Below are 16,935 nucleotides of genomic sequence, written 5' to 3' on the forward strand. Positions count from 1 at the left end.
TTCTCCCTCTGAAGGGCAGAGCACTCTACTGCCTGGTAGAGGTTCTGCTGAAAAGTTCCCTTCACAGCATTTTTCACAAGCTGCTCTTTTCTGTAACCTTGTCCATCTGCCACTTCCCCATGGCTCTCACGACACACTTCTGTAGCGGAACATCCTTCCTCCCCACCGGCTCCATTTCCCCTCCCTTTTTACTGGCACCCCTCTACCGTTCCCATTAGCTCCACACATTCCTCTTTCCCTCTCCTTCCTGATCTCCTCACTCCACCCACCATCACAAATCCAGACCCCACATACACACCTGCCCCTGCATCCTCCCTCTCACCTCTGGTGATGTTTGCCCCAACCCTGGCCCTCCCACCATCCTCACCCTTTCCATCTCCCAAGCTCAACCCCGTCATCACCTCTGCCCTTCTCATTACATCATTGCTAACTTCATGCCCATCTCCCTTCTTTCCCCCTCACCCTCTCTTGCTGTCTCTGGAATGCTGACTCCACCTCTAATAAAAATTACAGCCATCTACAACCTCTTCATATCTCGCTACTGACTCTCAAAGAAACCAGGACTCCTTCACCTGACACTGCCTCTGCAACTGCCTTCTCTTACACAGGCCTCTCCTTCTCTCACCTCCTGCCCAGGATCAGACTGCAGTTGAGGTGCAGGGCATCTCTTCTCCCATTCCTGCCACTTCAAACCCCACCACTCCTTCCTACTGTTTCTCTTCCTTTAAGCAACACTACATCAGAGTCTTCTCCTCACACTCCATGTTGCTGTCTTCTACCATCCGCCCAACTCTTCCCTGTCAGACTTCCTCTCTAATCTCAACTCCTGGGTCTTTCCTTTCCTCTTCTCATATTCTTCCGTACTCATCTCTGGTGACTTCAATGTCCATGAAGATTGCCTAGCTCACTCTTTAGGTGCATGTTTTCTTGCCTCTTTATTTGACCTGCAGCCCTAGTTCAACTCTCCCACTAACCAAAAGAGCCACTCAGTCTTCACTAAGCACTGTGCTTCCCATTTGTCTATATCCATCAGTTGTATCTTGTCTGGTACTTAGACTGTAGGGCCTTTGAAGCAGGGACAGTCTTTTGGTTCTGTGTTTTGTACAGCACCACACAAGGTTGACCATGATTAGGGTTCCTAGGCACTGTGGTAATATAGATAATAATAGTGGACTTTGTTCTAAAATCCTTGTACAGGCAGAAGTTCCATTGATTTCTAGTGGGATTATTGCCTGCCGATCAGTTGTACGTTGTGACAGGGTGTACCAGGCCCTTTGAGTGCCCCTGCCGGAGGCCTGGTGGTCCTGCCACATCCCACCCAAGGAAAAGGAGCAGTGAAGGTGGGTCCTCCAGGCCTGCCTAGAAAGGCTGCAGGGAAGCGGCGAATCAGAGCATAGCCGGCTCAGTTAAAAGTAGCTGCAGGACTCAGGGAGGTCAGTTGCTGGCTGGCACCAGAAGGGTGAGGAAGATTGGAAGGCTGTGAAACTCTCCAGGAGCGGCGGACTGAGAGAGACCCTGCTCAAGCATGAAACAGACAGAGAACCCTGACTAAGGGTGAAGAGGAAGAGGCTATGTGAGAAGTGGTCCAGGGACTGCAGCAGCAACAACTATTAAAGAATGCAGCATGTGGCTGCTCTTTGTCGTGTCCTGGGTTGGGACCCAGAGTAGTGGGAAGGCCTGGGTCTCCCCACCAGCCACTGGCGAAATGGCCTAAGCCCCAAGAAGGAGATAAGACTCAGCACAAAAAAAACTTAAGAGAGGGGCTGAAATTTAAATAGGCCCAGAGATGGGGCTGATGACCACATAGAGGGCAGACCATTTGTTGGACTCTGTTACCCTGGCAGAAGTTTGTTCATGCATATTAACTGTGTGACTTAGCCAGAGGGCTGAGCCACTAAAAACCCACGTGATGAGGGCAACAGCTAACAGGGGGTGGCAGGAAAAGGAAAGAGAGCAGGCTTGCACCTGGGTGACAGGAGGTGCTCACAAGAGGTGAGTGTGTCCTGTCACATATACATACCTTTTTCTATTTGCAGAATTACATATATTGGTCGTAATCTTGCAAAGACTTGCACATATGCTTAAAATTAAGCATGTGAGTAATCCCAGTGAACTCAATGGGAACCACTCACATTTAAAGTGAAGCACATTTATAAGTCTGTACAGGATTCGGATCACCGATAGAAGTTAATGTTTATAATACAGTAACTTTACCAACAGTGGAGATTCTCTGGATCCGCTATAATAATAATCCTATTTGACAATTACATATTAATAGTAATGAAAAAAATCTCAAAGCGTGTTAAGAGCACTAATTAGGTTATGGAACAGCATTGTAAGATAACTGACTTGTAAGATGATTGTACACATTTTACAGAATGGTTAATTGAGACACTGAGATATTAAGTGTCTGATCCTAAACCAACTGGGAGTCTTCTGATTGACTTCAGTGGGTTCTGAACTGACTCTTAAATGACTTTCCTCAAGTCATGTAGAGGGTCAGTGGTTGAGTTGGGAATAGATCCCAGGAAACTTCCAGTGCCCTTCCTCAACCAGTAGAAACCTTGCCAACATAAAAATTATCTTTGAGTAATATGAACACAGAAAATGTATGTTCCTTAGGATATATCCTTTCCTATATACACAATAGTAAAAAAAAGTCATTGCTATTTTTAAACTGAAGTTACCTTTAGTGTTTAATTAAACTTCTAATGTCATAATCATAATTTTTTTGACTGTTCCACTGTGTGTCCACCTCTGTCAAAAGAAGTGTTAAGTGGGAATTCTGCAAACTTATTAGATTTGTGCTATCATAATAATTGATTCTTGTGAGCTGGATTTGCCAGTGTGACATTTATCAGTATGCCCACCATGAATAACTGTCTTGTGAAAGCTGTAGTAATGATGAATATTGTGTAATAAATTACACAATATTGTATGATATGCTTTCTTTATGATTAATTTAAAGAGATTGAATATTCCTTGGGCTGAAATATGGTTACCTGCTCGCTGAATGAGAGCTCATCCTTATTATGTTTGTTGTATTGTATTTGTATAGTAGTGGTCAGAGACTAGGACCCATTGCACTAAGCACTGTGCATATGTAATATAAAGGCAGTCCCTGCTCCAAAGAGCTTACAGCCTAGGGCCCAAGAAGGCACCAGTGCACCTGCTTACCTTAGAGCCGCGGTTCCCAAACTTGTTCCACCACTTGTGCAGGGAAAGCCCCTGGCGGGCCGGGCCGGTTTACCTGCCGCGTCTGCAGGTTCGGCCGATCGCGGCTCCCACTGGCCGCAGTTCGCTGCTCCAGGCCAATGGGAGCTGCTGGAAGCAGCGAGGGCCAAGGGACGTACTGGTTGCCACTTCCAGCAGCCCCCATTGGCCTGGAGCAGCGAACCGCGGCCACTGGGAGCCGTGATTGGCCAAACCTGCGGACGCAGCAGGTAAACAAACCAGCCCGGCCCGCCAGGGGCTTTCCCTGCCCAAGTGGCGGAACAAGTTTGGGAACCCTACCTTAAAGCATGCAGAAAGTCTCACTGACTTCAATGGAACTGCTCACGTGCTTAAAGATAGGCGCATGCTGAAGTACCTTGCTGAATTAGGGCCTAAGTACTCTAATGCAGGGGTTCTCAAACTTCTTTGCACTGTGACCTCCTTCTGACAACAAAAATGACTACACAACCCCAGAAGGGGGGACTGAAACCTGAATCTGCCAGAGTCCCAATGCCCCAGGTGGGGTCCAAAGCCTGAGCTTCTCTGCTCCAGGCGGAGAAGGGGTCAAAGCCGAAGGCTAAGGGTGTTAGCCTCAGCCAAGGGTCCCAGTGGGGTTCAAGCTTCAGCCCCGAGCCCCAGCAAGTCTAAGCCACCCTTGGTGACCCATTAGTTTGAGAACCACTGCTCTAATGTACAAATATCTGTATATTTGAAAATGACTAACCATGAGAACTATTTTGATTGTGTTTAGCTGCATGTTAAGGGGCACCTTTGAAAGACCTTATCAGCATCATTAAAAGTAGTGGGGCAATGGGTTCAAAATAACTGGTAGCTTCAACCACCACAGAAGTATCCTTCTGAATGAAAAGCACTATACAACTAGTAGTGCCCTGGGGATGCTACAGAAGTTGTTCTTAAAGCATTATAATATATAAATGGTGTCTCTTTTTTTCTTTTTAAACAAAAGCCCTGGAAAGAATCTGTACTACACTAAATTATTGCTACACTCCTGCACTCCATTGGACCATATATTTGTTGTGCTCGCGTTGGCGGTTTTGACCTTATGCATAGAAATTATGTAATCATTTTTGTTTTTTTTTCTTTAGTGGTTTTGATCTGTTAGGAAGCTAAACCTGGATTCCACACTCTCTTCCTGCTACTCCATCTCACTAATGTTGTCTCTATTGATTACTCGGTGTTATTTAAGTACCTTAAGTAAGAAGCAGGTATTTCTTGCACTTTCTGTTCCTGGTTTAAATCTTACCTTTCTCATTGTCTGTTTTCATTATGAATGGCATCTTTACATTGTCTCTTTTTTTTTGCTCTGATATTGAATCTCCCAAGTCTTAACAACTTTTCCGTGGGAAGTCTCCAATGATTAGTTTCAGCTTTTCAGACCCAGGGAACATCTCTCTGCAGCTTCCTTGGCTGGCTCTCTGACACATCTATCTCTCATTCTATCTGCCTCTCTTGACTCTCTGCTTCTAAGAACGAGGAGTACTTATGGCACCTTAGAGACTAACACAAGTACTTCTCTGCTTCTAGCAACACTAACTTCCTACTACTGAATATTTTAGATATTGAAGTTCTTCTGAGCAGAAAACTGATTGTGGCCCATGTTTGTGACTCCACTTCTCTTTAATTCAGACCTTTACACGGCTTTCAAGAATAGAAATCATTGTCATCCTTGACCCTGAATTCTTTTCATCCTCCATTTCCCTTCTTTGTACATGTGCCCGTTGCCTTCTTTAGAACATAGCCAGAAATCATTCCTGAAACAAGTAGTGGGTCTTTGAGGCACCTGGACCTCTGCCCTGGATCAGAAGAATTAGAAAATCAAACCAGAGCATAATAAATATCCCTTCAGGACAGATCCCTGTTCCACCCCTGGGGTTAACTTATCAAAAGAGCTTTTCAAGTGGAACGATTCATGCCAGAGCTGCTATTCCAGTGCCTCCTACTTTGTAATGCTTGTGCAGGGACACCAAAACAGCCGTGACAGCACTTCACTGAACCAGCTCACAGGCACAACAGAACCTTGAGTGACATTTAAAAGATGCCGACAATGAATGTGCGTTACGGTGCCCCACCTACAATGTTAACTTACAGCCTGTCCAGAAGGCATGGAAGTCAATGGAAAGAGATCCACTGATTTCACAGGGCTTAGGATAAGTCTGATAGTCACTGCTAATTGCAATTGTTATATTGTTGGGGGAAAAACCCAAGTTGAACCTCATGAGAACGTGGACCAAGCCTCTGTTAGTATGAAAAGTTTGGTGAACATTCCCCATCTTTCTTGTGCTAAATGCATCTCTCTTCTTACTCATTCTGGGTGAGGCTTCAAGAGGAAGGATAGTGCTGAAATACTGCAGTGTGAGGGGCTGTTCCCAGCCTAAGGTCGGATGGGATGGAGATTTCAGAACAACCTCTGGTGACATGTTTTACACCAATGTTTGCATATTTTAGGGAAGGTCCATAATAAATATAACTGCTGAAACTACTGAGGTTCACTTATAACTTGCCTTAGTCTCTGCCTTTTTTGACTGTGACCTTTCCACACATGCATCTGCCACTTCCAGAGCTAGAGCTGGTCAAAAGACTGAGGTGGGGGTGGGGGGTGGAATATAAAAATCTTCGAAAAATTTTCCCAATTTTTCACTAGAAAATTTCCAGCCGGAGCCCTGATTGGGTTGAGAGCTTGCAGGAGAGCCCACTTCTGAATTTTTGCTTGACAGCCTCATCACAGTTCTGGGCAGCTAAACCTGTATTCCCCATCCATGGCTGAGCAAGGGCATCCACTTTAGGCTTCCGGCTCCCCAGCTATTGCCCCTCTTGCCTAGAGACCTGCGTCTCTCTCTCCCTTCTGATGGGAGTATTTCCAGGCTGAACAGTTCCCTGGCTATACTGTAACCTCCCTAGCAAAAGACAGACTGCCTAAGTTCACCTATTTCATTGCTGTTAGGATCCGAGGGTGCAAGTCTGACCCCAACTCCAATCCTCAGCTTCAATTCTTGACTCTTTCTTTACCCCCTGACTACAGCTCTGACCGCTGCTTCCGTTCCTTTACCTGGACACCTGCTCTGGCCCACTAGGCCAGACTATGTCCTGTTCTTAACTGCCTCTCTCTGAGACAGCACACACTGTAATTACCACAGTTGTTACCACAGAGCACATTTATTCTTAACATGAAAGCATTGTGTTTAAAACAACAACAAAAATCCTATACACACGCTAATAAGCTTCCTATAGGTCACCCCCTCTCTCCAACAAGGGCTCTGGTTGATGATTAGTTCTTCAAACCACAAACAGTGACTTTATCTATGGTCACAAGTTCATCACAGTTTGAGCTCAGAACCAGCTTGCTCATGAATCTGAGACCTCCCCCCCCCCATACACACTTTTATACTGTTTGGATCTTTGAAGCAACTGTGAATAGGTAATCAGCCAGACAATGGGTATCTACTCAAGCTGCAGCTTTAAAAGGATGGATCTGGGGGTGGGTCATTTGCATTCCTCTCCTGTTTGTCTAGCACATCATTTCAAAGAGTTATTTGAAGGGCATAGCACATCGCAGGGTTTACATTAGACAGGCCTTCTCCTTAAAATAACTCCATACAATAACATTTAAATATTTGAATCTTTAATGCAATAAATTCCTAAAATATTTAAACCATAATGAATAAAGTTTAACCTTACTGAAGGTTTAACTAAGATATTGTCATATCTGTCACAAGACTTTCTTCCTGTTGGAGGATGGGAATGCCATTCCAGAAGAGAACATTAGCCCTGCGCAAGTATGAACCAGTATTTTGGCCCAAATGTTCTACTGATACCTACACTAACCTGCCACGGGCCTTACTGGATGTTATGTATGTTATGCAAAGACCTTGGCCCTAATTACATTAGGCAATATGCTACTGCTCATTGCATGTTGCAGAGGGAAGTAAGTGTTCTCAAGTTTTGTCAAAAACCAAATCCAAGTAAAGTCTGAGAACTTTTTGTGCACATGAAGAATCTCTAAGCATCATTCTCCCACATTGATCAGAAGGCAGAACTAAACCTTTGGAAATCTTCTGCACTTTAGCACAGTGGGACAGAAGAGAGGACTCAAGGCCCAGATTTCCATAATAAATATTCAGGGTTGGCAACTCTCCCCATATTTGTTTTTGTTAGGTAATGTCCCAGCTTTGGAGAGAAGTTATCATGTGGGAATCTCCATTTTCATTAAAGGTGGGGGTGGGGGAGGAAGTGTCTAGCCTTCCTGGTTGCAGAGAAAAGTTTGAAAATGTGACCTCAATGCAGCCAAGAAGACCAGAAAACAGATGACAGTACCCAGAATTTGGCCCACTATTATTTCAAATTAAATGTCACTGAATAAAGCTCCTCCCCTTCCCTATTTCTGCCACTTACCTTCATCTCTTGAAATACTCACTTGTAATGACCTTATCTCCTTGAAGCATTTCAGTAATTCCCATGGCATTTAAATTAACTTTGAGTTGGGAAATGTATATAGCATTTTAAAAATTTATTAAAAATAGCAAATTCATATACAAATTAAGTACAATAGCACCATGCATCCATGGTATTATGTATTGTTGATATGGAATCTGTCCTGCTTACTGAATCAATGCAAGACAAAAAACCTTGCAAGTATCATATTCTTAACATAATACATATATTTTTAACTGGTGGGCTCGATCCTGCTTACTTTGAAATGTTAATGGCAAACTCTCACTTGACTCCAGTGGGAGCAGGATTGAGCCTATTAACTTTAGCACTGTTAACTCTCTGATCTGTGGTTGCTCTAATTTTTGCCAGAGGCCAGTTCAGCCCCCGGGAGTTAAGCAGGAAGGTGACTCAGAGCTGCTTTTGCCTGTTTCCCCGTTATATATCCGAGCTGAGCAGAATATTCAGCACAAAGCCTTTGATGAGTTGCAGTAATTTGTCTTTTGTAAATATTATTGCCAGAATTGTTAAAGACTCCACTATTTTTGAAGTGGATGCTTCATTATACAGCCTTGATATTTTATTCATGTGAATTCATAAGCTTTTTTATTATGAAGACTTTAGGTGCACATTAACAAATCTCTTTCCAGCATCTTGCTTATGTAGTGTGTATTTGTTTTGACAGAGGTGCAATTGCTAATTTTTGGAGCTCTGTTCAACAGAGCTCTTCTGTGCCTCCTTCTATAAGCAGAAGCTTATTGAACAGACTTCAGGATAGCAATACACTCTTCCTACAGTGCACAGGCATAAGCAACAGAGGGCCAAAGGAATTCCAGGGCCTGCATTCAAAACCTAGACCTCCTAGGAAAATTGGCTCATAATACATAGGTATAAACTATGGGACCAATCTTGCTCCCTTTGAAGCTAATAGAAATTTTACTTCTGAATTCCATGGAATCAGGTTCCCTAGGAATTTGTGTTGACTTATCCATCATTTTAGTGTTCATTTCTGATTAAATGTTAACATGAAGGAACATAGACAGAAGTAGGGTGTATTACAGTAGGCATTATTGTACTTCGAGTCACTGAATAGCACTATTGTAGATGCTTTTGCTAGTCCTGTTTGCCTTTAGGATAACAGTTACATTTTGTGAAAATGCTTTTTGTCAGTTGTGATGCCTTTAAAAAAAATAGCTGCTAAGCACATCAGCAGAGAAGTCTGTTTTGCCTTTAACTCTCAGTCTAATTACCATCTTCCTAGAAACAGCAGCAAGCCCCATGTTACACCAAAAGCAAAGGGAAAAGAAGTTAATGACGCTAAGGCATTTTAAATTGTGCTTCAGACACAGACCAGAATGGCTGTCAATGTTCGGACTTTGGGTGTGAGCAACTGTATCACAGCTTACCTGTCAGATTTTAATTCAAACTTTCTGTTTCACTACAATTAGTGGAATGAAAGATTTAAAAACAAACCATTTACGGGAATGATCACTGATTGTGCTGTAGGAGCTCCTGAACCTTCTGAGAGGGGGAGGGAGGAGAGGGAGATGGGGGAAGGGGAAGAGAGAGGGGAGGAAGGAGAGGGGGAGAGGGGGAGGTAGAGGGGAGAGAGGGAGAGAGGGGGGGACAGAGGGAGGGAGAGAGGGGAGGGAGATATCGTAGTAAAAATGAAATGCAGTCCCAGGCAAATGAAATAAATATTTATTTGGGGTTAATTATGAATGAGCCCAGGTGTTGTGCATTGATTAAGAAATGCAGATTTTCCCTTCAGCACAGAATGATAAAATTAAATTTCTTGGCAAAATACCTAAAATATTGGCATCGGCAATAGATATAAACCTGACAGGTTTTTTTCATAATGCTATGTTTGGACAAGTCATTATAGCAAGTGATAAAAGAGTAGCAGATATAAATTTTGCTTTAGATTTTTTTTCTATTTAATATTGAATGTTAAGATAAATCTCTGTCTGTTCCTAAGTATTTTATGGAGTGAGAGTTTCCTTCTAGGGGACATAGTCAAAGATTTACCACATGATGACTTTTTAAAAATAAAAGGAGTATTTGTGGCACCTTAGAGACTAACCAATTTATTTGAGCATAAGCTTTCGTGAGCTAAATAAATTTCGAAAGCGTATGCTCAAATAAATTGGTTAGTCTCTAAGGTGCCACAAGTCCTCCTTTTCTTTTTGCGAATACAGACTAACACGGCTGTTACTCTGAAACCTGTTTTTAAAAATAGTACACTTTGGATATGCAAGCGTCTCCATCATTCCAGAGAAGTGTCACCTTGTATTAGTCATCCTCAACCTACAGTTGTAATTAGAGCTTCACTTTTTCCTCTGCATTGTTTGCAGGACTGGGCATGCAGTCAGCAAACACCTATTCCCGTGAGTAAGTTCTTCACAGCCAATACCTTCCTAAGAAAGGAAGGATGATCCAGTTGTTAGAGTACTAGCCTAGAACTTGGGAGACCTTGTTTCAATCCCCTGCTTTGCCCCAGGCTTTCTGTGTGACCTTGCAAGATCTTTGTGATAGCCCTGAACCTTTGAATAGAGCCTGTAATGGGAGGACATACACAAAAAGCAATGTTTTAAGCAGCAACTGGAGAACTTCCTGACCAAGAAGTTCCTCCATTTTTTTAAGGTCCCTGCTGCAACACATCCTAGTCTTCTCACCAGTGTGTACACACACTTTCAAAATAACCTTCACATTCCTTAAAATTATTCATGCTACTATGCTGAACTTTAGTTGCCCTAGCCACAACATATATATATATACGTATCAGTTGAACACAGTGTTTTAATTGATATACTTACAATTTTAAGCATGCTTGAAGCCTACCAGTGCCATCATTATAATAAAATAAAATATATTTTATTTTATTAAGATTTAGTTAATATTTTTTTTTATTTTTTCACAATGTAAAAACTAAAGATTTTGCGGGGGTGGGGGGGTGGAGAAAACCTTTTGTAGTGATAATCAAGGTGGGCCATTTCCAGCAGTTGACAAGAACATCCTCCTTGTCAACTGCTGGAAATGGCCCACCTTGACTATCACTACAAAAGGTCCCCCTCCCTCCCACTCTCCTGCTGGTAATAGCTCACCTTAAATGAAAAGAAAAGGAGGACTTGTGGCACCTTAGAGACTAACCAATTTATTTGAGCATAAGCTTTTGTGAGCTACAGCTCACTTCATCGGATGCATACTGTGGAAACTGCAGAAGACATTATATACACAGAGACCATGAAACAATACCTCCTCCCACCTTAAGTGGTCGCTCTCCTTACCGTGTGTATGGTAACACCCATTGTTTCATGTTCTCTGTGTATATAAATCTCCCCACTGTATTTTCCGATGAAGTGAGCTGTAGCTCACGAAAGCTTATGCTCAAATAAATTTGTTAGTCTCTAAGATGCCACAAGTCCTCCTTTTCTTAAAACAAAGGGGGATACATTTCCCCGTCTCTTCACTAAGGTGATGTTGTCTTGTTGTTGGCCCTGGAGTTTCAGTCCATCCCCTAAACAGGCACTTCAACTTTGATTGTTTCTAGGGTTGCCAACTTTGAGTGCAGAAAACCAAGCACCCCCGCCCCCTTCCCCACCCTTCTCCGAGGCCCCATCCTCCACTGACTCCATCCCCCTCCCTCCATCCCTCACTCTACCCCACCATCGCTTGCTCGCTCATTTTCACCAGGCTGGGGCAGGGCGCTGGGGTGTGGGAGGGGGTAAGGGTTCCAGCTGGGGGTGCTGGCTCTGGGGTGGGGCCAGAACTGAGGGGTTTGGGTTGCAGGAGGGGGCTCCAGGGTGGGGCTGGGTCTGTGTGGTTCAGAGTGCGGGAGGAAGTGTGGGCTCTGGGAGGAAGTTTGGGTGCCGGAGTGGCAGGGCTGGGGCAGAGGGTTTGGGGGGCAGAAGGAATTTCGGGGTGTGGGCTCCGGGTGGCGCTTACCTCACGTGGATCCCAGAATTGGCTGGTATGTCCCTGCAGCCCCTAGGCGCAGAGGCGGCCAGGAGGCTCTGCACGCAGCCCTCACCTGCAGGCACCACCCCCCCGCAGCTTCCATTGGCCCTGGTTCCTGCCCAATGGGAGCTGTGGAGCCAGTGCTTGGGGTGGGGGCAGTGCATGGAACCTCCCTGGGCCTAGGGGCCACAGGGACATGCCAGCCGCTTCCAGGAGCCACACAGAGTCAGGGCAGGAACCTGCCTTTGCCCCACCGACCGGACTTTTAACGGCCCAGTCAGCAGTGCTGACCAGAGCTGCCAGGGTCCCTTTTCGACCAGGTGTTCTGGTCGAAAACCGGACACCTGACAACTAAGGAGTCCCTTAATAGGACTGAGGTGTCCCTAATTGACCTGAGGTAACCCCTTCTCAGCTAAGGATAGGTAGGAAATGAGGCTACTCTGTTGATTAACTCCTTGAATGTTATATTGGCTACTTGATTTTGTGTGATCCTGAGCCGTAACAGCTTTTAAATATAGAGCTCTGGGGGACCAAAGACAGAATAGAAAGTAGGGAAAACTGCTGTAGGCAGACTTCTGGTATGTAATAATAGCAAGCAGACCCTTTGCTTGATGACATTTGACTTGAAGATATTTGATTGGATTTTTTGTTGGTTTTCTCTTGCACCTATTATACTCAGGGGTTTGTATCTATTCTGTTTAGGTGTATACTGTGTGTGCTTTATTTTAATTACATTGTTTATAGAAAAATACAGGGAAAAAAGTTGGATTTGGGGAAAATTTGAAAGTATTTTTCACCTCATTGTTTCTCAATGGTCTGTTTCATTTTCTGAATCTTCATGGATTATTGAAACAATTGTTTGCAAAATCAGAAATTACCAATAATTTCAGTTTCAACATTGGAAGTGTTTTAAAACGAAAATTTTCATTTTGAGAAAGTCCCACCAATTTATTGTCAATTTTCCACCCAAAATTTCTGAAAAACAATCTTGAAAAAATTGAATTGTAATAACTGCATTTTCTGAGAAATGACTAAGTGGCTATTTTATGTGATGCACCTGTTAGGATCCTGGGGTAGGCTGCCATTTAAGGGGCCCTATTCCTATCCGCTGGGTGCACCCCTTTCAAATGACACTTGTCTTTGGGGTGGGGGCCCACATCCCAACCTCTCCTTGATTGGGTCTCCCCCTTGGTAGCCAGCTGGGATACCTTATTGTCCCAGTGAGCTTGGTATGTGCCAGAGTTTCACTTTTTTGGAGTTTGTGGTTAGTAACATGCAATGACACAGAAGCAGCGTCTTCACAACAAAGTCTGATGTATTTTGCCTAAATGTACACAGTGCTTATAGAAATTGATTAAAAATAACAGAGACCTGCATGCATATTGCCTTACTTATTCTTAACAGTCCCCTCAATCCCCTCAGGGGTAGGCCTGATTTAACTATGGTGCCCCTCCATTCTCCCTCAGCACCAAGTTAAAGCTTCTGTGCTGCACACCCCGACTTTCAACTTTCGGTCAATGTCAGCCAGCTTGCAAAATACCCTCTGGCATCTGATAACGTTATCTGATAAGTTATCTGATATCAGTCTCTGATAACTTCCCCTCTTCTTCCCTGTAGGGCAGAGCTTTTAACACATCAGTGTCTTTTGATCTCCAGAATCTCAGCCTTGGCAAACAGCCCTGTCACCTCTTTGTGGCTATAAACCTGTCTCCTCCCTTATCTAGGCCCTTGATTTACTTTTCCTACCTGATTTCTTCAACACCACCTTTGATCTAACTCTGTGCATCCAGGCAGGGTAGTAGTCCACTGCGGGGCATATATGATCGTCATAAAAAATAGTACAAATATTTCCCAGTTCTCCACAGTCCCTATTTTCATTGGTTATTTCACCTCAGCTTCTTCAGGGGATTGTCTGGGCTTTTAGGTGTGTGTGTGTGTGTATATATATATATATATATATATATATAGTCACTCAACAAATGACAGCAGGGCAGTGAAACACTCTTCAGTCTGGTTTCTTTATTTTTAGGTTTCAGAGTAACAGCCGTGTTAGTCTGTATTCGCAAAAAGAAAAGGAGTACTTGTGGCACCTGGATTTGTGCTGGAAATGGCCCAACCTGATGATCACTTTAGATAAGCTATTACCAGCAGGACAGTGGGGTGGGAGGAGGTATTGTTTCATATTCTCTGTGTATATATAAAGTCTGCTGCAGTTTCCACAGTATGCATCCGATGAAGTGAGCTGTAGCTCACGAAAGCTTATGCTCAAATAAATTGGTTAGTCTCTAAGGTGCCACAAGTACTCCTTTTCTTTATTTTTAGTAACTTACATTTGAGGACAACAAAGGGGGGGGAATAAAGGGAGAAGATTTTACAAATGAAAACCTAGAGATGTTTCAGTGCAAGTTTGACAACTTTATTTTAGTTTTCATTCTAATGTACCTGTACCAGTAATTTTATTCCTAAACAGCACTATGAGTTTAATTATGTGATTCATTAAAGTTATGAACGTTTTCTACTCAAGTGTGTTCAGTAGAATGTAGTAAATTGTTTAGTTTTAAATGACAATTTAATAACAGTCTTTTCCAACTGGCTGAATTCACCGTTCCTGTGTTGATTATTACTACAAATGTTTATATATTTCTACCATACTAATAGGAGATAAATATTATCTAAGTAGCATATTATTTATACAAACTAGGAGCCATATTTACCATGGATTCTGACTAACGGAAGCTCTATAGTCCTGCCACAGCAGCCAGCCGTAGAGATATTTCCCCCTTGGCATTAGCTGTGTAAAGCTATGTTACATGGCATGTGTTCATTAACTGTGACTGTGTAACTCACAAAGTGTGTGCTAAAAGAAAAGGAGGACTTGTGGTACCTTAGAGACTAACACATTTATTTGAGCATAAGCTTTCGTGAGCTACAGCTCACTTCATCGGAAGTATCCCTCTCTAATACCTGGCTCCCTAGAGGCTAACAGTGTACTGCTGCTGTTAGCTCATGGAGTTCCTCTCTTAGCTCGGTTAGGAAAGGTCTGTGCGTTAGAAAGTCTGGGTTCATAGCTCACTGATGTCTAGAGCTGTGCAAATAACCGATTGTTTTTTGTTTTGGTCGCCAAACCAAAAAAAATTGCAGAAAAAAATTGTTTCAGGTTGAATAAAACTTTGTTTCATTTTGGGTTTTTTTTAAACTTTTTTTTTAAATAAATTTGAAGGAAAATTCAAAACCAAGTTGTTTGATTTGAAAAATCAGAATGTTTTGATCCGAAAATGTTGAAACGTAATTCCATTTTCTTAAATGTTTGTTTTTGCTCACCAAACAATTTGTTGAATCTGAATCTGCAGGTTTCCTCAAAAAGTCTGAAACAAAATGTGCCTTTGCCTACTGATGATCCCAGTCTTTACACTAGCTCCTCCTATCCCCTGGGCAGGGTTGCAGCCAGAGAATATGAGTAGAGACCTGCTCCATTGTGCACTAAATTCAATATAAACAAATGCCATTGATTTAAATGGATGTTGGATCAGACACAGTGACTGGATTGTGACCAACATCCAAGAGGAAAGCAATTAATCTCCTTGCCTGAAGGGTTTGCTTTCTACTTCCTGGCTAGCTTGGCAACTCACCACCACACAGGAGGATTCCTTTGTACTTTTCTTGGCCTGGGGAACAGGTCGGACACCATTCAGATGAAACATGCCTAATCAAAAATATTAGAATTCGAGTGGGATGAAGAGTTCCACTTCCTAACTGAACAGGTCCTGCTCTCTCAGATGGTATGTTCAGCTGCTCTGAATGCTTACCAACATCCCTGTGAGAATGATCTTCAATTTTGACTCAATGAAAGCAGAAAAGAAAAGACCCTTTCAACCGCAGAAGACCTAAAACACAATGGCTGGATGGCATCAGACACCTGTCCCACACAAGCACCTGACCCTGTAATGTGCCAGATTTGGCACAGGACAGAACATTATGCATGCACATGTTGGCCTCTATGCGGTCTAAGTGACAGCATGAGAACTAACCTAATCTTTGGGGAACAAGCCAAACTTTTTTTCTAAATTAATACCTTTAAAATAATACTTTAGACCATGTCCATTTAAAATATTTGTTAAATGACATCCTTTTTCTTGTTTCTATTCGTCTTCTTTTGTATGGCGATAGTGGAACAGTGAAAGCAACGGTGTGACTACAGTTGGATCTTCAAGTCTCTCATCCAGTCCGGAGAAGAGGAGGTAGTCATGTGAATGGCTGTGACACCTCCAAGATGAGCATAAATTGGGCAATTGTCCATGATGCGTCCAACAGTTTGTACCACACCACAGTCACAATTCGGCGATTCCTTCGCTTTCCAGCTATGGAGTAATATGTGCCTCTTCCATGCTCGGTGCAGATATGGTTTAGAGCTGTCTATCTGCACCCTGGGGAGGAGAATCCCGGCACTTGCACAGTTGGGTTGTTGATATTTTTTTGTTTGGTACAACAGCAGCCGCCCAGGCTTCAGATCCTCGTTTCTATTATGTCCCTCTCACAAACTCAGATTCGTGTATATAATTTTCTCCTCCTTTGTTTTCTACCCTGCAATATTTTTCTCTCTCTCCATCTGCAAACTTTACTGAGATGTGCATAATTTAGAATTCAGTTCCTTCTGAGCATTAGGACCTTTCTAAGTTATTGCTGGTGGAAAATTAATTGTATTTTTATTTTACGCTATTGGCAGATAATTGCTATGGTCCCTGTTAATTGGTTCACAAGATTTGTAAGAAATTATTAGTTTATTCTGTTTTTTTCTTTTCTTTCCTCTGAGAATTCAGAGTTTGTGTAAGGTGCTGGATTGGCATCTTTGCAGGCTTTTTCTTATCCCCAGAGAAAATTCAACATGAGCCGCAATCATGCAAACTTCCCCTTCCAATGTGTGTTAGTTCAGAACAGGAGACACAACCTTTGTTATTGGCGCCTCTGATAGAGTTGCAAAGTTGGTTGCAAATTAGGTCCTGACCAGCAAGCACTTAAGCACATTCTGGACTTTTAGCATGTGAGTAGCCTATTGACTTCATTGACATTTCTCACATGCTTAAAGTTAAATACGTTTTTAAGTGCTTTGCTGGATTCGGGCCTTTGAGATTTTGTGATGTGGGCATGTGTTACATGGATTGTGGCCACTAAACTCCTTGTATGTAATTATTCTGGATAATCACTGACTGCACAACATCCCAAACACTTTTCTCAGGTTTTTGGCTCTATTTGTGATATATAGGGCCCTGTATGATCAGTGAAAACATTTTTGATCATGGTAACAGATGTGATGGTATAGTT

General features: G+C 42.9%; 1 protein-coding gene across 1 annotated transcript in view; it reads right to left on the reverse strand.

The window, feature by feature from the left end:
* Positions 1-280: 280 nt before the first annotated feature.
* Positions 281-16,935, reverse strand: part of LOC140916728 (uncharacterized) — a 51,913-nt gene continuing 35,258 nt past the window's right edge. The window contains exon 2 of the mRNA XM_073358403.1: positions 281-298. The gene's annotated coding sequence lies outside the window, so the exon portion shown is untranslated. The remainder of the gene's footprint in view (positions 299-16,935) is intronic.

This window comes from Lepidochelys kempii, chromosome 9 (assembly GCF_965140265.1).
Source record: "Lepidochelys kempii isolate rLepKem1 chromosome 9, rLepKem1.hap2, whole genome shotgun sequence".
In the NCBI taxonomy this organism is placed as follows: domain Eukaryota; kingdom Metazoa; phylum Chordata; order Testudines; family Cheloniidae; genus Lepidochelys; species Lepidochelys kempii.